Source organism: Pezoporus occidentalis, unplaced genomic scaffold (genome assembly GCF_034315485.1).
Source record: "Pezoporus occidentalis ecotype Australia unplaced genomic scaffold, CSIRO_AGI_Poc_V1 ctg90, whole genome shotgun sequence".
NCBI classification, from domain to species: Eukaryota; Metazoa; Chordata; class Aves; order Psittaciformes; family Psittacidae; genus Pezoporus; species Pezoporus occidentalis.
The window spans coordinates 1,708,598-1,732,132 of NW_026916263.1; the positions used below are offsets into that span (position 1 = coordinate 1,708,598).

A 23,535-nucleotide genomic window follows, 5' to 3' on the forward strand; every position below is an offset into this window, starting at 1 on the left:
ATGGAAATAGAACTACAGTGGTTTACATCACCAGAATAATTATTACATAGGGTTTAAAATGTTTTGTCTCCATTTGAACGGCATCAGCTTCTTGTGGAGAGTTTTGCTTCTGATAATTATGTGACCTTACAACTGCGGTACCAGAATCATCTAATAAATCCTTGAATAAACAATTTTAACTTCAGTAAATCCTCCAGACCCCTTTAAATTCATTTGAAAAACTGAATACCTTGCCTTTACCTGCTATATATATATAGATATATGCATACATAAACTATAGGTACCTAGATAAACTAGATATAGATATGTACATATAGGTATACAAGACTCATCTCCTGTTAAATATGGGTACTTAGTTATTGAGATATTGAGATACATAGAGGTAGATGTAGAGATATCAAAATACATATGTATCGAGCAAAATTGGTATATATTTATATCGAGAAAGATAGTTTGGGTATATATATGGCCTGTGTGAGAGAGATTAAATGAGTTTGAGTTACAAGTTGAAACAGCCACACACCTTTGTAACTTAAATAACTGGTCCTTACTATTCTGCACCTTTAAAACCATTTGCACAGATTTAAATGGGTTGACAACCAATCTGATGATGAGTCCATGCTTAATAATCCATTTTCCCCTCACTCTCCCGCTTGAGATCTTAGAGCTCTACAGCAACTGATAGCTAACACCACTGGAGCTGACATGCCCCAAAAGAAGTTAGCTGATTTTTGAAGTCGAAAACGATTTTCATGTATCACTACTTAAAAATAAATAAATAAATTAAATACAATTTTAAAAATAAAACAAAAAAAAAGGGGGATGAAAAGAGGGGAAAAAAAAAAAACACAAGAAAAAGCATCCCGGTATTATTGATGTATTTATAAACTACCCTGAAGAATAAATTTGAATGTGTATTCAGGAGGATGCAGACACCAGAGAACCAGAGAAAGTGACTGTATCTAACCAATAGCAGCGCTTATAGACAGGGTAAGGGGGGGGGGGGGGGGAGAAATCACAAATTCAGAAGGTTGGTTGTTCTTTTTGACCTGCTTCAGGTAGGCATGCTACAGCAAGAACGTGCAGGCAGTTGTTCTGACGCCAACGCTTCTGGTTTGGTAGGAAGTCAGTTCCAATATGGATTAGTTTCTGTTTGAAAGTAAGTGAGTTACAAGGAAAACGTTTCCATGCTCCTTGGAATGAACAACATTGTTTGATGGGTTTTATTTTGGTAATTTAAATAACAGTAATTCTTAATTTAGTCTGACAGCCGTTTGTGTTTATTGTATGAGTCGTTTTGTATAATACCAAAATCCAAGAGAAAGACTTTACTTCTGAAGATAGTATAGGATGATATAGAATGCTTACAATACTTCCTTTTTTATTTTTTTAATGCACTCTCTTTTTTAAATATAATACAATTCTTACTGATGAATTTTATTTCGATATCATTAGTTGAACCGCTTGCTACACTATTTGCTTATTGGGATAGATGATGTATTAACACCCTGAAACGCGCTGGCAAATACTCCTCTCTGTTACAGACACGAATCTCATACCACCGCACCGAAACCACAGCCGATGCGCTGTCCTCTGCCCCAATTAGCTAGATGGCAAATTATGTTTTGCCGTCATTCGCACTGCAGAGGCTGTGAATGATGCAATCTGTCTTGCAAACCGTGGCGGAGAGGGGGTGGGAAGGTGTCCCTGTGGGAGCAGGTTTTCCATGAGCCCTTCGGAGAAAATCACAGAAGAAACCCTCAGACAAGAAACCTGGAGGAGGGAATCGCTGTGTCTGCAGCAATGAAAGTTTCCAGGGGTCCAAGGAGAGCTCCTCCCTCGATGATGCTCAGCCAGGTTCTCCCAACCAGGGGCAGACCCCCTTACCCCTTTCCCAGTCCCCCTTCCCCGGCTGCCGGCCTCCGTTTGCAGCGGCCTTTCATTAACAGCGCCGGTAGGAACACCACCATTCCCAAAAAGAAAGAGGGGAAGCGATGTTACAGACTTTACTCCCCACCCCCCACAGCCCACCTGAGCCCCGGCGGCAGCCCCTTTGGCGGCGTGGGGTAGCCACCTAGCCCCTCCTTTTGGCCTCAAATCCGAGACTTTCCTGGCTGAGCCCTGACTTCTGGGTGAAGGTCCCGAAGGAAGGGACACCCCGAAAAAAGTGACACACCCCCCCCCCCCCAGCCGCCCCCATCGGGTGATATGGGGACAGGGGCGGTGTGTTTGCGAATGGGTGGGAAATGCCGGGGCCAAGGGGAGGAGGGAGACACGTCGCAGTCCAGAGTGGGGCATAACCGTGGCCACCCCCCTTCCTCCACCCCTCCTTCCTCCGCTTTACCTCTCCTGGGTGAGCAGGGCTGCTCTGGAGAAGCTTAACCCTGGACCCCTGCGGATGGACCGCGGTGAGTAGCGGGGCTGGGGGGTCAATACTCGGATTGCCGGGGAGGGGGGGTGGTAAATCGCAGCTGCGCCGTCTTACCACGAAGCGTGTCCTAGGCTGGGGGCGAGGTGGGAAATCTCCCTGGCGCCCCGGGAGGGAATCTCCCTGGCGTCCGGGCCGAGAGCGGATGGGGCGGGGGGGGGGGGGGGGGGGGGGGGGGGGGCTGTTAGTCGCAGACGGCGACAGGGCGACCTGGGGAGGATTCCACCGAGTCCCCCTTTTCTCCGTAACAACCCCTTAATTTCTTAGTGACAAATGTTATTCACACGGGTAGAAGCTATTGGGTTGTGAGGAGGATCAGCTGACGAGATCTCATCTACGGGCTCTTTAAATTCACACGCACACTGAAGGGGTCTGTGCGGTGCTCTCACAGAGCATCGCATCTCACCGGAGGGAAGGGGGAAAGGGAGCAGAGGGAGAGGGGACAGGGCTGCTGAGGGAAGAGGGTAGGGAGTGGTGGGACTGGCCTGGGGAGTGCCGCCTTCCCCGCAAGGGGAGATACCCTGACCGATTGAGAGGGAGCGAGCTTCAAGGGGCGCGTTGCGGTGGGAGCCTCGTATCCCCGGTGGGCGCCTGCGGGCTGGCAGCTCCTGGCTCGCTCGTAGCTCCGTGTCTTGATTCCTTCATTGGAAGGCTGGGGAGGGAAACCGGGGCGGAACGTGGCTCACAGGTTGAGGGGCCCTACCCTGTCAGCTGCCCTCTCGGGGGATAGAGGTGGTGCCCGACAAGCGCTGACCCTGGTGTCCGGTATCACTTGTTGTGCTCCTGGATGGAAACCAGCCATGGGATTAAGCTGGTGGAGTGCTGGAAGTGTTTGTTGTCTGATGTATGCGCCTCACACAGACAGGGTTTGGACGGGGGTGCTTTGGCAACGTGGGAACCGGCGGCAGCAGCGCCGTCCGTCTATCTGTCCGTCCGCTCTCACAGTGGGGAGGTTTGGGGGAAGGGGTGGGGGGGGAGAGTTTCTTGCCCAGGGCAAAATGAGTGAGATCCGTGGCTAAAGTGACATTTCAGTACCAAAATCGTCAGTCCTCCTCGGCCGTTCCGGGAGTCAGGACAAAAGGGCAAAGTCTTCCCCAGAACGACAGACGGACGGGCCTCGTCCCCGGCGCTGGGCTGGGTACGGGAACCCAGCACCGAGGGATCTCCGCAGACCCTCGGCGTTTTGCTGTTGCTTTTAACCGTGTTTATCCACCTCCCCAGCTCCCAGAGAATGCCCCAGGTCAGTTGAGAGGGTCACCTTTGCCAGGGGTTATCACGCTTGCTTTTGAAACCTCATATACTGGCCACGCTGCTCCTTAATTTAAGTATATTTAATACAAATCTATTTAATATACATACCTGATGCTAGTGCTCCCACAGGCTTTCTTCGCTGTGAAACGCCGATGAGTTTTTTTTATTTATATTTATTCGAAGAAGCAGAAATAAACTCCTGCAGGACCAGAAGAAACATGCTCCGAAAGAGCCAGGTCATTCTTTCCGCAGCCTGCAGAGATACGAAAAAAAACTAAATTCCTGGAACGAGATTTGGGAAATCAGTGCTGAAAGCACACCGACTTGGCGGAAGTTCAGTTAATGAAATTCCAGAAGAACAACAACAAAAAGAAGTGGCAGTTAATCCAATCAAACATAACGTTTAACTTCTCGTGAGTTAAACATCTTTTCCCCCTGAGAGCCTACCCCGGTCAGAGCTTCTCTTTGCCTCTCCTAAGTTTAAAATCTGCCTATATTCAACACCAAACCTTTCCTTTTATTATTCTTAGCATCATCTTTATTTTTATTATTAAAAAGAGAAAGGTAGAATCGGGGAAAGGCAATGCCTCCTAGGCTCAGCTAGCAAGTGCTTCCGAGAAAACAGGTCTTTCCAAGCAGTATCAGTACAAATTAAGTAAAGAACGAGGTGAATATTGAAGTAGCCGTTCCTGGGATATCCGCCCTCCCCACATTCTTAGGCCCGGATTTTCTTAGAACAGGCACCCGCGCAGTGAGACCCTGTTTTGACCCAGGCCATTAACATGGGGGTGAAAATTTTACCCTCTCTCCGTGTGTGGAAGGTGCTTTGCCTTGGGGGGACAGGGGTACTGCCCATCACCCGGGGATGCTCTGCCACAGGCAAATTCCCGCCAGGAACTGGTCATGATTCCCGCCATGCTCTATAATTCTGTTGGTTTTATTTATTATTATTATTATTCTTTGGTGGAGCGGGACTCAGGAGCGGAGGTGAGGGGCGGTATTTGCGAACAGTGAAACCACCTACCCGTTGGGGGAGGCCGTGCCACGGAGGGCGCAGCGCTCGTCGAAGGGTCTTGCTCTCTAGCTCTGCCCGCTCCTGCCTGTTCCTACCCACCCCTACTGCCTCCTGCCCGCTTCTGCCTGCTTTAACTTCTCCTGCCTGTTCCTACCCTCTCCTGCTTTCCCTGCCGTCCCCTGCCCACTCTTACCCGCTCCTGTCGGCTCTATCCTCTGTACCAGCTCCTGCCTTCTTCCGCCCGCCCCTACAGCTCCTGCTCTCTCTTGCTCCCCCTATCGTCTCCTGCCCTCCTCTACTCTCATCTGTCCTCTCCTGCCTTTCCTTGCCCTCCCTTGACCGTTTCTGCCCTCTCCTGCCCTCTCCTGTCCCCTCTTGCCAGGTCCTGACCCCCCATCCTGTCCTCTCTCCTGCCTGCTCCTGACTGCCTCTGTCTTCTTTACCTGCTCCTGCCTATTCCTATCCTCTCCTGCTCTCCTTTTCCCTCCCCTGCTATCCTCTGCCCGTTTCTGCCCTCTCCTGCCCGTTCTCCCTGCTGTGCCAGCTTCTGCCCTATTCTACCGTCTCTGCTTATTCTGCCAGCTCCTGTCGTCCTGTCTGCTCGCTCCTCCTCCCTTCTATGAGCTGTATCCTCTCGTGCCCTCCGCTGCTCTCTCCTGCCCGCTTCTGCCCTCTCCTGCCCTCTTCTGCTTTCTCCTGCCCACCCTTGAAGGTACCTCTACCCTCCCCTGCCTGCTCCTTCCGGTACCTCTGTCTCACGGTACCGGCCCTGGCCGCGGGTCCCGACAGGCGTCGCTGTTCTGCCGCCGGGAAGCCGGAGCCCGATCTGTCCGGAGCATCCTGTGAAAGCGGGTAACAGGGTGCTGGAGCGGGGTGTCCTGTCCCATGTTCCCCCTGCTCGCGAATGGGTCCGGCCTGCCGCAGGGATGCAAAAAGTGTGCGGAGAGAAACCCTCCAGACCGAAATTGCAGTAAAAATCAGGTTTACTCCTCCCCTTGAGGCCGTAATCACCGAAACCAGAGAAATAACCGCGCATTTCAAACCTCGCCTGCATTGGTGGGCTCTTTCCCGCCTCTGTGTAAACAGACGGCGGAAATAAAAGAGCAGAAAATGGGGCTCGTCGCTCTTCTGCCGGTTCAGGCAGCCAAAACCCTCCTCCGGGCTGGTGCTGGGGCTGGCGTTCTGCCTGCTAAAACAACTAAAACGCCGCCGGGAAAGAGTTTGCTGCACATCACTGCCCGGAAACCGCGTCACTGAGCGAGCATTTTGAAGCCTGGGTGGAAGTATTGCAGTTCTCCCCGCCACCTACCCTGCCATTTCCTACCTCTGATCAGGGGAGATGCGCTTACCCAGAGAGGAGGGGTACGGCTTCGGGGTCTGCTTTATTAAGTCCAAAGAAGGGGTACCCTGAGCACGGGAAGCTCTAGTGCAAGGAATTAAAATTACGATTTAATATTTGTGTGTGTGTAGGCATAAAGCTCTAAAATCATCATTTTCCTTACTTAAAAAAAAAAACAAAACAAAACAAAAAACCACAACCACTTCTTTTTCTCATGTCATGTTTTAGTTACGTCACCCAATATTATGTGTTTGCCATTTACATTTTTTCCATTTCAGTTTCTATATCTTGCCAGAGGAGATAAAAGGAAAGAAAAAAAAAATAAAAAACACCTCTCACCACTTTCCTGTATACCTGCATCTTCACTCTTCTGAACGTGTTCCAAATAATGTAATGCAAATAATGCCAAAACAAGTATGTCAGTGTGCAGAGGATGTGCCAAAATAGTTGTCCTCCTTCGTTCCGGGAGTCACGATTATTTATACTTTTTGGTAAGAAGACCGAGAGGGCTGAAGAGACGAGGGAGAAAATCTAAGTGCAAAATGCTGAGTACTAATTTTAGAGGAATCGGGGTATTAAAAGCATGGAGGACAAAATAAATAAATACATAAAGAGATAAATAAATAAATAGATAAATACATAAATAAGGCGAGGAAGTGAAACTATTTCATGCATTATTATTGTCAGCCCCAGCATCTCGTCTCATTTCCGTGGCTCTGCAGCGGCCACCCCAAAACTGTGCATTATTTAGTGCTTTTATGTATTAATTTCTTTATTTACCTGTCCCTGGTAGAAATCCGCGCAACCTCCAACTTCTGTGGCACTCGCGCGGCTGACCGCAGAACACACACGCTCCCTTCTTTTTAGCTGTGAAAAGGCTGATACTCAGTAACGAGTGTGCTGCGGGGTGTATTTATTGTTCCTATTCCAAGAGTCCAAGTAGTAAGTGTCGGGGGAGTGCGGGGAGAGGCAGAGACAGGGTGAGGAAGGGGCGCTCTCCCCCCCACCTTACTCCCACCCTTACCTCCCCAGTGCACGGGGCGCATTCAAACGACGGCGCCGCTATTCGCGGGGCCGCTGTTCGCTAATGCGGGGAGGGGTGAAAGGGAGGAGGAAGAGGAGAAGGGGGGTGGGGAATGATGTTGAGACGCGGAGCCCCAGCAAACCCATCCCAGGAGGGTGGTCCTTGGGGGGGGGGGGGAATTTTAGTCCCGTCGGGGCCGCGGGGAGGCGTGGGGTGAGTGAGCGCAGAGACGGCAGTCGGAGCGGAGGAAGCGGGAGGAGGAGAATGAGGATGCAGGATGCACGACGGGATCACGGAGGAGTACACCCCTGCGCTCCCCTCTCCCCTGTATATGCTAAAGGGGGGAGGGAGGGACTGACATTTGAGAGCTACACATGAGCTAATTAACAGCGCAGGAGGGGAGGATGATGATCGGTTGGGATGGCGGGAGTCCCCGGCATCCGCTAATTGGGGGAGGGGGGGGAGGGGGAAACAACAAACAAAACAACAACGACAAAAAATCCAAAATAAAACAACAACAAAAAAAATGTAAAAAAGGTACTTTCTTAATGAGCGTTAGGAGGTAGGGTAAGAGTAAATCAGACGGGTGGTGGTGTTAGCTTCCTTCCTTCCTTGGGTGCTGGGTTTGTGTCTGGTTTATGTTTGTTTGGTTATTTATTTAACGTTTTATGTATAGCTGTCTGACCACTTCTGATTGGGTGACTTATCACTGCGGAGCTTGTTAAAACTAGGGCGAGAAGTACCGCTGGAAATACTGTACTAATCACTAGCTGGTTTGGGTTGAAAGGACCTTAAAGCTCACTCAGTTCCAACCCCCGGCCATGATCAGGGACAACTTCCACTAGACTAGGTTGCTCCAAGCCTCGTCCAGCCTGGCCTTGAGCATTGCCAGGAATGGGGCAGCCACGCCAAAGAATTCAAAGTGTATACATGTGGTGAAATAGGCACGGAGTAACACAGATGGAGCATGCTCTTTATTTAAAAATAAATATATAAAAATATTTATATAAAATATTAAGAATCTATAAATAAATAGAAACATGCATGACAGTCTTTGGGGGGGGGGGGGGGGTAACTTGCCCTGTACATTCATGGAGGTAAGTAATTCCTAATGAAAATAATTATCTGTGTATGCACTTTGACCTTTATGTATATATATACTATATATGTAATATATAACAGGTATAATTTATCATTTATAGTATATAATATATAGCATATAGTAATATAATGTTTTATGTATAATACATATAAAACATTTATTTTCGTGGAATAACGTTGCTGGCTTAAAAATATAACGCCCCTGTACAACATAAGAAAGGGATTTAAACCACTCTTCTTCCTCATAAGAATTTCGCTATTAATGCAAACTGAGACGTGCTATCTGTATTTGTAATGTAATTCAACGCCTGTGGATATTTTCGGATGAAGCAAAAGTAATGCTATAGGCAGTATTTTTAAACGACCTGTAAAAATGCCTTTCTTCCTTGTAAAGAATCAGGCGGTGCGTTTAAAGCTGCACCTGCTAGAATGGAAGGCAACAAGTTTAATAACGCGGTATTTAAGGCAGAATGTTCCAATTGTGCTCCTGGGAGACAGCTCTCCCAGCCTGGAGGTACACGTTTTATGAGAAGATTTTGAAATAAAATGTCCCTGAAATCAAGAGTGATATAAATGTGCTCGCAGGCCGTAATACAGGGTGAGGTATTATGAATCCTGTGACACAGCCCCCATTGCACGCATTATCTATCTATGCATGTCTGTATCGCCTTTATACCTTAAAACGGTGGTGGCTGGATTTTCTTTTGCCTAATTGCCCCTTTCGGGGGTATTTGTGTAGATGATGATGTGGGGGGGGGGGGCGGCTCGAGTACTTGTTCCGTTAATTAGGATCTTCTAGGGGAGGTAGCTCCGGGGGTCCGCGGTCTCTTCTCCGAGCGGCGGGATTTACATGTTCCGTGTTCTTTTTATTGTGTTAATGCTCTGATTCCCTCTATGTATATGAATGTATCCGGACGCACAGCGATGCCTCGAGATGACGTCAATGGACGTGATCTCGCTGCTAAACCTTGAACGTGAAGCAGGGATGGGAGGGGGAGGGTAAGGGGGGGCTGTTCCTCTCTGCCCCGCGCTGTGCCCGCTCTGCTCCGCTACCCTCGCCTGGTGGAATGAACACTGACACAGGCAGCTGCAGCCAGCCCATCCCCGTCTCGTGTGTCGCCCCCTCCCCGAGGCGCCAAAACAAAGTCCCCCTCCCCACAGCACCTCCGACCTCGTCCTGCCTCCTCCTTCTTCTTTTTTTTAAGTGTATTTATTTATTTGTTTATTTGTAATGATACGTTATTTGCGGCTTCTAGTCAACAGGACGCAAGCGGAAAGGGAAAACTATGATCATTAAAAAAAAAAAAAGAAAAAGAAAAAAGCACAAACAATAAAAAAAAAATAAATAAACTAAACTTAAATAAAGTAAAATAAAATAAATAATATAAAGCAAACACCAAAAATAACCCCAAGAAACAAGCAAGCCAAAACAAAAAAAAAAACAACCCCAGCCGAAAACCTTCTTACCTCCCCAAAGTGCTGCACGGCACAGGCGTGTTGAGCCACTTGAATCGAAGCATCTCCCCGGAGGGCACCGGTGCTCAGCCGGGTATCGGGGCTCGGTGCTCTGCCGGGCTGAGGGATGGGAGGCGGGAAGAGGGGGTCTCACCAGCGAGTCACAGAGGCAGTGCAGTGACCAGCTCAATGGAGAGCAGCAGTGGTATGAGCTGGGACCGGGTGTCCGGCGGAGGCAGAAGCTGTGGGAGGGCGATTCCTGCTACTCTTCCTCTCTTCCCATTTCTCCCTGCGGCGGCGTGCCACGGGTGCTGGGAGAACTTTTAGCGGCAGGGGGAAGAACTTCAACCCGCCTTTCCCCATTAGCCTCTCTCCTTTCCTCCTGGCGTTATTTTACATATTTCTTAGCCTGCCGTGAGATATTCCAGAGCATCCCTCTGGATCTGGGCACAAACCAGCTGCCAGCGAGCGGCTGCACACTCCTCCACGTAGGCATCTCATCCCACCCTAAATAGCCAACTAGTGAAACGCGGCTGGACTTCTGGCAGCGGGAGGGGTGTAGGCTTCCATAAATCCCCTCTGCATCCTTTTTTTTATTATTATTTATTTCTAGTGCATCCGAGCGCTCTTCCTGAATTGCCTGCATTCACCCCGGGCTTGCGTCCTGCTCCTGGCAGAGCTTCTGTTTGTCCGCGGAGTTCCGCGGGCTGATGCCCGGGGGATGCGGGGAAGGATGTGGGGAATGCGGCGGGATGTCTGCGCTGTCCCCGCGGAAATCCGCGCCCGCTGCCTGCAGCCGCGCTGCGGGAGGGACACACAGCTGCCGACACATACAGACATATATACAGATATGTACATATACACACATACACATCTATACATAGATATTTACATGGATATATGACCCAGTGTAGCATGTGTGTATGTGTGTATATATTTATATATATATAATGGTCGACCATCCCTCCGCCCGACCCTCCCCTCAGCCCTTCCATCTCCCTTGTCACCTGCCCATGCGGGGACGGGGCGCCGTATTAAAGCCACGCCAGATTTGGGGGGACAGACGGGGGAACAGCACGGCACCCCCTCGACGTGCACAACCTCCCTCTAACCCTCCTCCTTTTCTCCACCTCTTCATCTCTCCCTTCCTCCATCTTTCCTCCACCTGTCCATCTCTTCCCCCCTCCATCCCTTCTCTAACTCCCCGTTCCCCCATCCCTCCCTCTCCGCACAACTCCCGCTCCCTCTCACACTCAGACTCTCCCAGCACCCCCTTACCTTGTTCCCTTCAGCCTCCCACACACACACATTCCCTCCCGCGTGCTCTAAAATCCACAGGGGCTTTGAGGGGCGTTTTCACGCTGTTTCCAAACCCGGAACGCCGGACGGCAGGAACTGGTACCCTCCTTCCAGCGACGAGAGGTCACGCTTCAAGTTTGCATGACGGCAGGGATGGGAAAAGAATCCTTTTTGTCAGCACCATCATTTTTTTCTATTTTTTTGTTTTTCTTTCTATTTTTTTCCCCTGCTGTTGGCCGGACAAAAGTTGCACAAGATGGTAGTGCCTCTTCAAAACAAGACCCGGAAGAAACTGTACTTCAGAAGTCAGCTGGAGGAAAAACAACTTCTAAATTTCGACCTTTTGCTGAAATATATATATATATATATATGTTTCCAAAGAAATGCGTGATTTCCTTCTTCTCTCTAGGCAAAGGTAGTCATTGCTCTTCTTTAGCCTAGCCATTTCTAATTTGTTCCGTCTGTCAAAATGGGACTATGAGAGGTTTTGGCGCAAATTCATAATCTCTGGCAACGCACAACGTATAGTAGGAGCTGAAAAAGACCGTGGCAATGGATGAACAATAGGGCTTCAGTCCACCAGCAACAAAAGCGTTGGGGAAATTGGTTGAATTTCAGAGCACGTCCTCCTCAGTAGAGAGGGCTGGACTAGACCTTGGCCAAACCCCCCAAAAAACTTGCAGAGCCTAGCATACAACACTCCACTTTCTACTCCAGGGCGCAGGAAGCCATATGGAAAAAAAAAAAAAGAGGGTGGAAAAAGGGGTAAAATTAAAGGAAAAAAATATAAAAATAAAAAGAGAGCCAAACCGAAGCCAACTTCTGCGTTTCTCTCTGTTCGGTTTGGTTTGTTTTTTTCTGGATGGAAGATTTCCAACTCTCCCGCGCAAGAATGACACCGTGGAGCTAAGCAGCACTTTTAAATAAGGATGTCAAAGGGAAAGACGTGAATTTCTGGAGATGTGGAAAAGCTTTCTCTATTCCGAGGGTCCTTGGCCTTGAGGATCTTTCTTTGCCACCGGAGGCTTAGCTCACCCTGAGCTCGGTTGATCTGGGGTCAAGTTTTCCTCTGATAAAGACGGATAAATGTAAGTACCGTGATGTTTGTGTGTGGGGTGTGGAAATTCCCTGAAATAACTAGGGATGCTGAGCATGGGCAGGCAGGGGTTTCCTGAGTCGCCCCGACCACTTCCACTGTCCACCGGCGAGGGGAATCTGATTTGTTAAATCAGGGTTTAGGACCTGACACTTTTGTGCCCCTGATGCTAAACCTGTTGGTCGTGTGGGGTGTAGCTAGTATGCAAAAGCCGTTATAATTGCCCGGCGAAAGGAGAGATGTGGCTTTTCAGGGAGCCCTTATATTTTAGAAGTGGCTGGGTGCACTCAGAAAGGTGTTGCAGGCAGAGGGGCAATCACTCGCAGGGCTGGAGTGTGGGAACTAAGTCCTGCGGCCTCCATATTACAGCTTAAAAACAAAAGGGGGGAAATAAAAAGCAAAAAGGAAAAAAATAAAAAAAATAAAGGAAAAGAGGAAAAATAGGAAGAAAAGAAAGAAAAAAGAGAAAGAAGATGAAGCGATGTCTTGCAGCGGGCAGGGATGCAGATTGCTCGCTGCAGCCTGTCCATCCTCTGCCTCCCGCGTAGGGGGTCAATTGGAGCGAGCAGCCATCACTTCCCGGGTTATCCAAAGTCCAGCACGGCTCCCGACCCCGGCCCCAGGTATCGCTGGAGCGGTGGACACCTCCAGGGGTTCCGTTGCATCTTTCCCTCCACCCCTCCCTCCCTCCATCCTTCCCTCCCACCCAAAAAAAGTAGCCACCTTCTGCAACTCCGGTCCACCCCGGAGCGGAGGTGGGGAACGGGTGAAACCTCCTCGCTGTAACACAGCTTCCCGACAACAGTAATAGTATGAGTTTTTAAAGATGTGCCTGGTGTAATCAATATGATGCAATAAAAGCGATTACCTTACGCTGTGTGCATTTACCCTCTCAGCTCTCTGCAAGCTGACAGGGCTGTGAATAGAGAGGATGGCTTCCCGGTGATCCAGGTCTGGAAAAGGCTAGGAAATCCAGCGAGAAAGCGCTGGCTTAATGTGGTTTGCATGTTTTGAACTGAAGGCTAGGTGGAGCCTCCATCCTTTATTAAGTAGCTGGCATCTTATAGTATTCAAATCCTGCATCTGCCTCCCTAGCTTTCGTCACTTCTGCTCAGCAACCCCAAACAATAATAATATTCTTAGCCTTTTTTTATAAGTCTGGTTCTCCGGAAATAATAATTTATTTTTTTTAAATGATATTATTCACATTATTTCCTGTAAATATCGATTTAACCCTGCAGATACCGGAGTACGTTACTCATATCTGGTTTGTGTTGCGTTAAATCATCTGCAGGAAATGTAGCTAGTTATATTCAAATTGAATCTAGAGCCAAGTGCTGTAGTGATGCATTTAATAACCTCAACATTTAATATACTTGGCACCTTCTGAACACATATAGGTTTACCTGCTCACATATATTTTTATTAACAAACACACTGAGAGTGTCTAAATTACGATTCATTCCTTCCTTCCTTCCTTCCTTCCTTCCTTCCTTCCTTCCTTCCTTCCTTCCTTCCTTCCTTCCTTCCTTCCTTCCTTCCTTCCTTCCTTCCTTCCTTCCTTCCTTCCTTCCTTCCTTCCTTCCTTCCTTCCTTCCTTCCTCTTTCTTTCTTCCTTTCCTTTCCTTTCCTTTCCTTTCCTTTCCTTTCCTTTCCTTTCCTTTCCTTTCCTTTCCTTTCCTTTCCTTTCCTTTCCTTTCCTTTCCTTTCCTTTCCTTTCCTTTCCTTTCCTTTCCTTTCCTTTCCTTTCCTTTCCTTTCCTTTCCTTTCCTTTCCTTTCCTTTCCTTCCCTTTCCCTTTCCCTTTCCCTTTCCCTTTCCCTTTCCCTTTCCTTTCCTTTTTTTCTTTTTCTCTATTTTCAGGTTTAGACAACGCAGACAGAACTACAGGGAGTGACAACCACGACAACAAACGGTAACTTCTTTTTGTTGTTTAATAGAAGTCTGACACTACTATGTGCATTACCTACAGGTAATCTTCTTTGGCAGCATGCAGTGTTTCCATGTGTATTTACTGACAGTTGGTGGTTTTAATACTTCCCTCTCCTCTCCATCTCTTCCCCTTCCCCCCGCCGCCAACTTTGAATTCTCATCAGTCTGTCTTCTCATGTAATAGTTTGGATTTGTAGTAGATATCTCTTTGCATACCATAAGTTCAACATAACAGGAGCATCATCTGCAGTGAAATGAAACTGTGGTGAGAAAAGAAGCTGCAAGGCACCCTTATTAGAAGGCAAGCCAGGCCAGTGATTTAACCTGGCTGGGAGAAGGAAAGGGATGCTCTGCAGAGAAAGCTGGCCTGGGCTGTATTGGCGTGCTGTGGTTTGCATCGGCATGAATTCTGCCATAAATTGGTGCAAAAAGGGAGTTTATGTAATGCTATGCCCTTCCTATGTACCTCACAGCAGCCGAAGGGCGACTGTGTCTTCCCCATGGAAGGTGATGATGCTGGCATTAGGAGGGGGCAATAATCTGAGAACCATAAGCATTCATCTTTGAAGTCAATAGGGACTGTTTATTCCTAAGAAATCCACACAGGATGTGTTTTTCTGTATGTCACAGCCACCTGGAGATCTATAAAAAGATTAGAAAACAAGCATGGCAATCACATGCTAATCTACAGGCCATTAGCGGAAATCTATTAGATAGGTAGGGGGAAACGTCTGTGTTTGGATTGTGCATCTTGAGTATGCAGATCACTTCTACGTGAAGTATTTGGAATGAATAAGTTGTATATGTTTATGTAAACTGGGAGAAAAACAGGCAGTGTAAATGGCCACTTTTGACAAATCAGGTGATATTTTTTGGCAGTAATTTCAGAACTGCAGATTGCTCAAACTTCCTAAATGCTAGACAACACTGCAACCTTGGAAACACATTTTGCAACTGTTGTGTGCATTTCTGTGATGTTCAGAATAAGGAAACACTTTTGAGTGAGTCTTACTGGGCCCCCGTTGGTTTTGAGGCCTTGCTGTGTGCCTGAGAGTTAGAAAATGTAACTGGTAATATGGCTAATAAACGCCCAGGTCATGATCATCATGTTGGCCCTTTACTGAGGCTCCAGTGATTAATCTATAAAAGCTGTGTGGCAGCTCCTTCCCAAGTCAGTGTTTCAGTGAGGTGGTCATGAGAAAAGGACTTGGTGTTCTAAGGATATGTATCTTGATCTATTGAAACATACCAATTTGCAATACTAGGCCTTGTATTTAACTGTAAGTCTGGTGACTTGGTTTATGTGCTTGCATTAACATGTACGTTCGCGTCTGTGTTAATATGTATTATGTACACACAGAGCTATATAAGCATGGGCGTATGCAGACATATACATGAGAAGCACCTGAATTTTCATGCCTCTGACTAAGAATTTAATGCATAAGCCCAAAAGCCTATCATACGTAACACATGCATGATCACCAACACTGCCGCCCCCAGCTATTGCCAGGAAAAAAAAACATCTTTCTGCCTATCTGCCAATTCAGAGAACCTCATAGAATTTTACATAATATCAAACTGATCATGTGTGTGCCTCTGGATGTATCAGATGCCTGATTTGTTTGTCCCTGTTGTGCCTGAGCAGCCTGAGAGGTTCAGTAGCTACTAATGAATCATTACATGAATTCTAACAATTTTGTTCCAGTCTCTGTATTTTCCACAAAGAATATGGGCACAGTTAGCTCTTACACATCTCTCAGGTATAAAGCACTGGTGGTAAACTGCAGTGTTACCCTGCATTCCAAGAAGAAAAGCTCAGTTTCAAAGGATTAAGGGTCTGAAAGCATAAATAAGTGGCCTTGCTCATAATATTGCTGCTGAGGTTTGGCAGATTGGCAATGTCTATGTGTTACTTCTCGGTGGCAGTATTAATTTGGGGCCATGTCTGACAAATGAGATTGCTTACCCATTTTCAGGCTTTGTGATAGATAAAAATGGACTGGTGGATAGAGTTGCCATTTTACAGTGTAACCACATACACACCTACATATATATTTCAACACCAACACACATACAGACATGTACTCAGACTGACACATGTACATATGGCTCCCCTGTGTACACACAAGCACACATATGCTTTATCATGCAGGCAGGCTACACAGACCAACAACAACTTCAGTTCAACTCCATGCGTTTAAAAATCTTCCCCCTGCACACCCAGCAACCTATAGAAGCACATGTTAATTTACAGAAAATGTATTGAAATGGCATGTTGTGGTTTATTTTGCATCTCAAAAGAGTGGGTAGGACCGTGGATTTTAAGTCGTCATTGCCTTTAGGAGTGCAGAGCAGCTCATGTTCTGTGCGTGCTGGATTTTCTCAGTGTGTTCCCTGCACTGCCTGCAGCCCGGTTGAGCTGTGGAAGTGTATTAATTTCATTAGTAAATATGGTAGGTCTCAGTAAGCAGATTCATTGTACCGCGTGTACTCGGGAGACTAATGTTTGGCACTTCAGAGTTAGAAAATTTCTAGGCAGATTTTACTGCTAAATCATACAAAGCATAATGTTCTTTTTGGGGGGAGTGGGGGAGGGGGAGCTGAGAGGCTCACATCCTAAAACTGTTCATAAGGCGTGATAACAGTTTGGAAAGACTTGCCTCCGTCGGTTCCTTGTGCAACCCCAGCATGCATTTCCCTGCTCTCAGCACGAGGTTAATCAAAAATAAATCAGCGTTTTTCATTAAGGCATTTCGTCAGATGATGCATAGCCTTAGATAAATATTGCTGCAACGTTCACCTGTGTTGCATTCTAACACAGACACACACACACAGAGTGGCTGGGAGGGATGGAGGGAGGGAGGGATTGAGAGAAGGAAGGAAGAGTATGGATGCTGTGGGAGAGATTGCTGCTAGCAGCTCCCCCAGCAGAGAGGGTCCGTCCCGCTGTAAATACCTGCGGATGCATCCCTGTAGGAGCGAAACACGGCGGGGGTGCGGGGCTATGACCCCCCCCCCTCCGCCCCCCACCGCACACAGCAACGGCGAGAGGGAACCGGCAGCGTAGCGCAGTGCTGCTCCCGGCCTTGCCGGCGGCCGCAGCTCCCCTCTGCGGCTGGCGGGGAGACGGGCTGCAGCGGAGGGACGCTTCCCCCTGGCTCGGTGAAAAGGGCTTTTATCACGCAGTAGCGAGGATGGGTGTGTTGTTTCCTTCCCGTCCCCGCGGAGGTCAGAGCGGTCTGCGCTGGCGAGGAGGGAGGTAAAAGCCGGGAGCTGCGTATGATCGGAGGCGAGATGGGGCTCGTGCGCATCAATTAAGCCGCGTGCACTTGAGATTTCTCATGACATCATCATTACCTCGGTCTCCTGCGGTCCGGGACCTCTGACCTAGCCGGGCTGGTCCACATTTTGGCGGTGACAAGCACACACCACCCCCACTCCTCCCCCTCCCCCCCCCCCCCCCCCCCCATGATGGCCTTTTTCTCCTTTTTTTCAGGCCGGGGGCAGCAGCAGGCCAGCGGGACCGCGTCTCCTGCCCCCCCCCCCCCCCCCCCCCCCCCCCCCCCCCCCCATCGCGATAGGAAACCCGGGAAAGCGAGGAACTTCCCCCAAAACACGCACGTAAGCGAGGCACTGGCAATCAAGCCGCCACCATTTGCTAAAAAGCTCCATGCCGTTCATAACCTGAAGGGATAGGAGTCGCATCCTCGAATCATCTTGTAACGTCCTAGTGAAATGGGATTTTATTTTCCTTCTTTTTTCCTCTTTTTTCCTTTTTCTTCTTCTTCTTCCTCCTTAAGCTGCGCTGGGAATTGCCGCTGGCTTTACATCTTCACAGAGCCTAAAGAATTTTTTTGTGCGACCACAGCGATTTACAATGCAAATCGAGGCCTGCGAAGGAATGGATGCTTCTTCTTACTCTTTAAACGCCGTTCGACGCACCTTAATATCTAGGGTTTATTTTCTACCATTAAGTACGGACTGTTGGGTACTGCTGCCGGAGGCTGAAAAGAAAACATAATAAAGAAAAGTTCGGAATAAACTTTGAAGGCAACGGATCTCTTTTGAATGTTATTAGCTGCACGTATACAGCGGCACATGAACCAGGTCACGACTGCATGCAAGGATGAATGTAATAAAGCAGCACTGGTGCTCTTGGAGGACAGAGCACGCCTGTTTGTCAAAGAATCCGGATTCTATCAAGGAAAACTATAATAAGAGAAAATTATATATATATCTATATATATACACTTAAAAAAGCTTTAAGGGAAGCGAGTTGTTATCTTTGGTTATCTAGCTGTATGAGTGTTTTGGTCTTCATAAAGCTAGATAACCGAAAGTAAAAACTCCTTCAAGATCATCGTACAGCCTGTGGAAAGGAAAGATTACTGCGAGAGACAGTAAAAAAAAAACCAAGAAAGGTCAGGAACGCTGATTGAATCTAACGTTTTTACAGCTGAAGGTGGGAGTGGAGGAAATTAAATGGCACACTTATTCCGAAATTTGAAGTTGTCAGATGGCAATGCCAGCAGAACGACAGCTACACAGAGGGAATGGTGCTGGTGGTAAACAACGCATGTGCAACTCTTCCTGTTGAATAAACGCTAAATGAGAAACCATGAGCACTTAACTTTGAGCTAAGAGGACATATTTTTATGTATATACATATTCACTCTCAGACAGCTATGTGGAGAAGCTGACCTTCATTTTGCAAAGTGCTTTATTGTAATGAAACGGCCTTAAAGGTGGTAGCTGGTGGTGATGATGATGGTGGTGACGATACAGCGTTGACTGAACTGAGAAAAACAAAACAAAAACAACCCCCAAAACACGAGCAACAACAACAAAACGCAGCCCTCCCTCCCCCCCCCAAAAAAAAACAAAAGCAAAAAAAACCCTAAACAAACCAACAGACCCAAACCCACAAAATTGAACCCAACCCCAAACCCTCCTGTGTGCATCTGAGACAAAGCACCAGGGCTCATATGAAAGCAAGCTTTCAGAAAAAGTTTACACTGAAGTGTAGACAAGCTTAATAATTTATATCTACTGGGAACTCGGCGGAGCTGCACAAAGACTAGAAAAAGTGACGGCCGGTTTTTATTCTCGTATTCAAAAAGCGAGCACAGATGCTTCTCTGCTCCGAGAGGGTTTCCTTGAGGAAGCTGCTGAAGCAGAAAGACATGATGGGGAAGAGATCGCCTCCCCACTTGTCAAAGTGTTAAAAAATGTTCCGAGTCCCAGTCCGCGCCTAGCATTGGAAATGAAAGTGACATTTACTCCAAAACCCACGCGTGCGCCTCCTCTCTTTTTGTTAAAGGATGATCAGGTCTATCCAGGAAACAGCTCTGGCATCCCAAACTGAAATAATTAGGACGTATATAGACCTGACAAAAACACGGGTTTGGGGCTGGGGCGGTGGGGGAGGGAGGGTGGTGGCTGTGCGGGGAAGCAGGGTCTGTCTTTGCCTAATTGATTCCGTTAAACGCCGCGCAGTAGATGTGAAAGGCTGAGCGCTCCCGTTCCCACGCTAGGGGCGAGGGGCAGCGCAGTGCCTCTGCGGGCCGTGACCGACAAGCCCCTGCGGGGGACCGGGTCCGGGACCGGAACCAGGACCGGGACCCGCCGCCCCGGCTGTGGGATGAACACCGGTCCGGGTGATGTCCGTCTCAGTTTAGGTGCCTCTCACAGAGCATTCGAAGAGGGTTTGTTAGTTAATTAATTAATTAATTGTGCAAGGCAAGGTTTTTCCTCTGGACTGAACCTCACTGCCGGGCGGGAAACCGCTCGTTTGTGGGGCGGGTTAAAAATGAGATGAGGGATGAAGGAGTGGGACTCAGCGGTCCCCATAGAACAAGGGCTCGTTACCCGCAGCATCTTGGTTTTAATTTTTACTTATTTATTTTCACCTTGCTTACATAAACCCCCTCGTTTTGGGGCTCGCGGCGGGAATACTCGCCTTCACGCCACAAGCTGAGGAAGGAAGGCAGCGGGGTCTTGGCGGCAGTAGGGGCGTTGTCTGTTTAAGACAAAGAATTTGACCTCAAAAGTTTCCCCGTCCCCGTAGCTGCATCCCCGCACCGCAGTGCAAATACTCGCTTCACTCCCCCCTCTTTTTGGTTACACGTGCCAAAGTTTTACTGCCTTGTTTATTTACACGGAGAGCGTGTTTGTGGGGCCGCAGAGTGCCCCCACGTTCCCCATTGATTGCCAGTCCAGGGGTGCTATTTACCTAGAGCCACTGCTTGCCACAATTAGCATTTGCATGACAAAGTGCATAGTTTTCTTCCTCAAAGAGCTTCAGTTAAAGGCAATAAGCTGTTTTCTGCGGAAACCCATTATTTACTTAAGCATTCAATGGGGTCTATTCACTTCAGCTGTTGCTAGCGTCTTGCTCTTTGATGTAAATCTGTGAAGGAAAACAACCGAAAAAAACACCAGCGTTATACTGTCCTATTGTTTCGTACATTATTTAATGTTATGCGACTATCAATCAATAAAACACGTTTGGCTATTATTACTATTGTTACTCCTTCACTGCTGTAGGAGCAAAGCGCCCCATTTCTCCCCCCCACCCACACTTTTGTCCTGTACATTTAACTTCCGACTTGGGAAAAGGGAGCATGTAGCAGCGCGCTCTCGGAGTTTATGTTTTCAGAGGCTCCCACCGTAAGTAAAATTTCCTAAATTTTATCTGTGAGGAGCTCTTTCCTTAAATCAGTGTGTGTGTGGAAATCAAGCCATATACAACTTTATATAACAGGGTGGGGAAGAAGTAAATATCAGTGGAGCAGCTCTTTGGAGGTGAGTTTCAGCAGCGGGACAGAGCAGACCGAGTTTATTTAGCATACTAGTGCATTGTAAAACAGTTGAAGTTGCCGGTTGCGTGAGTGCGCATGTTAACTAGCAGGGACCCTGGCTTATTCTTTGTGAGAAGGGAGCAGCAGATTGCTGTGCAAGGCCAATGTTAAAAAGGCAGCTGAATTTAACACCATCTGGAAGAAAAGATCCCTTCACGACTTTCTCACACCGTCAGACAAAACTAGTGTCCCTTGTTCTGAGCTCTTGTCTATGCAACCATACAATACTGAGTCATTATACTTTTGCTGCGAGAAAATTTGAGAACACAATATGGGTAACCAGTGAATGACCAAGTTTCATTGTGCCCGCTTAAGTCGATTGAAATCTACGTCTAGAGCCATGAATGGCAGCATTGTTTTCCTGACTGGGGCCGTACTAAATGTCAGCACAGTGTAAAGAAAAACTTGAAGTCTGCAAATAACTTACCAGATCTCAATTATAATATTTTCCCACACTAGAACTAATATCATTGCTAAGGCCTAGAATACACAAAATAAAATAAAATTTAAAAAAAAGGGGGGGGGGGGGAGAGAAGAAATTGAGGAAAGAAAATGAGTTCATTTATGAGTTATTTCATCCAGACAAATGTTAATTTTCTTATGGAAACTGGGGTTCAGAGCATAAAGCTGGCTAATTGCTTCCTGGCAAGTTCAAGTTACCAAACTGCTCTTTCACGTAATAACGAATATAAACTGCGTGAACAAGCTTGTATTCAGCAACTGTTGCTACACTCCAGCTTGGGACTAGTAAAATGTTAGTAAGTGCACTCAAACCTACTTGGATTGCTGCTTCTGAGTATAGGGGAAGAGTTCTTGAATGTTTGGCAGAAAAAAGGCTGAAACTGACAGCAAAGCAGTGGGAAATGTATTTCCAATGTGCTGGAGGAACTCCAGCAAGGCATCTTGGTGTATAGTCCAGTACCAGGAGGCATGCTTTCAGTTCTTTCAGTTTTCACAATTTTCCCATTCCCCCCCCCCCCCCTTGATAATGGTTTTCTGTTATGAATGCTATTCAGTTTAGTCTAGTCCTGTGTTTAGCATCCACATGCACTGCAGACTAATACATGGTTCAGAGACACCACAAGTTGTGATTCATCAGAATATCTGTGTTTTAAACCTAAGTGGCTGCAGTTACCCCCTGTGTTTTGTAAGGTGCTGTACAGTTCCTGGCAGAAAACCTCAAAACAGTGAGTAACTACCTTAGCGCTGAGTAACACATCCCTTCCACTGGCTTTCTCAGCCGGGCCATCACCTGAAGCACTGGATGTTGGGAATGCTGGTGCATGGTGCAGGCAGAGAGTTGGCGTGGTAGCCAGGCAGGTTCTAATGGTGGAGGAATTGTCTTTTCTGACTTTCTCATGCAACCACTTCTGGGAGAGTGCCAGTTGAGCTCTTCAGGCTTGGGGAAGAGGTAGGGTAGCACAGGTGCTTAAACATTGCCCATGGAGGTAGAAAGAGAAGCCAGGCCTTTGCCAGTCCCTTGCCCATTGTACAAAACCTGGCAGCTGGGGCAGAAAATGCCTTCACCCCTCCAGAAAGGGCTACTTGTATGAATGGGCATATTCATGAGCACATCTCCCCCCTTCCCTGAAGTTGCCATTAATCTGCATTATTTCTATTTCAATTAAAACATGAAATGTTTCATTTCTGTGGGGAAGCCAAGGGTAGACTATCTGTAAGAGCAGATCCCATGCTTCCCTCATGAATTGAAAGGTGCTTTCTGATTTGTGTCAGCTACCTCCAGAAAGGTAGTAAGAGTGGTGTAAAGACATCCTGCAGAGACATGGTGAAAATAAGTCCATTTAGATTTTTAAAATGCACACCACTTCCATAGACTGCTCACCCTGGGGTGAGCACATTAATTACCCCTCACCTCCTCCACTATTTTAATTTAGAAGAAAGAAAACATCAGACTTTGACAATTCAATTTCCTAACTAAATGGCAAATGCATGAGGTAAAAATAAGGGCATTTTTTATGGTCCTTTCTGGAAGGGAGGGGGAAAGGAAGAGAAAGAAGCCCTTTGGCTTTGCCATTGTCCATCAACAGTAACCTGTTTTGTTCTTCCTGAAGCTTTTTCTTGTGTATAACTATAAATATACATGTGTGTTTATACATTCATAGCGTGTAGTGTGAGATGATTATCTGCCAGGGTCAGAGTCTAACGTGGATGAACTCATGCCATTGGCTTTACAGGGGGCAGGACTGAGTCTCATGCCAGGCTATTGAACTGTACATTTGAGATATAGGTATGTAACAAACAGGAAAGGAACAGGGTGTTCAGTCTGTCTTTAAACCTCATGCTAAAAAAGCTGTTTTCTTCCAAATTCTACACAATTAATGCTAAGCTATGAGTGAGCCAAACCTCACAGGGCTTGTCTCCTCAAGAGACAGGGCTCATGGCTGCTCTCTTCTGCTTCAGTGCTATTTGGACATAAAGTAGAACAGGTCATTAGGTCTCATGGATTCATAGATCCGGTCCCTTATCCAACAGCAAGAATAACAGAATCCCAGACTGGTTTGGGTTGGAAAGGGGCTTAAAGCTCACCCAAGTCCAACCCCCTGCCATGGACAAGCACACCTTCTACTAGACCAGGTTGCTCTAAGCTCTGTCCAATTCTGCCTTGCAAATAATGGTAAAAGTTAACTATTGGGCCTGATTTGCCAGGGAAGCGTGAGGGCACTCACAGCACATGAACACGGCAGGCAAGGGCAGGCCTCCATCTTGACCTGCCAA

At 47.5% G+C, this 23,535-nt stretch overlaps 3 long non-coding RNA genes across 5 annotated transcripts in view; 2 read left to right on the top strand and 1 right to left on the bottom strand.

Moving 5' to 3' along the window:
* Nucleotides 1-1,766: 1,766 nt before the first annotated feature.
* On the top strand, nucleotides 1,767-11,264 carry LOC134156814 (uncharacterized). Its single transcript, XR_009962076.1, has 2 exons — nucleotides 1,767-2,408; nucleotides 11,160-11,264. It is a non-coding gene; the product is annotated as an uncharacterized LOC134156814 (long non-coding RNA).
* LOC134156813 (uncharacterized) lies at nucleotides 10,932-17,377 on the bottom strand. 2 transcript variants are annotated; one of them, XR_009962074.1, is made up of 3 exons: nucleotides 16,896-17,377; nucleotides 14,264-14,581; nucleotides 10,932-11,258 (listed from the first exon to the last, which is right to left on the bottom strand). It is a non-coding gene; the product is annotated as an uncharacterized LOC134156813 (long non-coding RNA). The 2 variants fall into 2 exon arrangements; XR_009962075.1 differs by lacking the exon at nucleotides 10,932-11,258 and having other exon boundaries at nucleotides 13,919-14,581.
* LOC134156812 (uncharacterized) overlaps nucleotides 11,727-23,535 on the top strand; it is a 69,568-nt gene continuing 57,759 nt past the window's right edge. Inside the window, exons 1-2 of one of the 2 annotated variants that reach the window (XR_009962073.1) lie at nucleotides 11,727-12,000; nucleotides 13,871-13,922. This is a non-coding gene — a long non-coding RNA (uncharacterized LOC134156812). The remainder of the gene's footprint in view (nucleotides 12,001-13,870; nucleotides 13,923-23,535) is intronic. The other variant, XR_009962072.1, reaches the window with a different exon arrangement.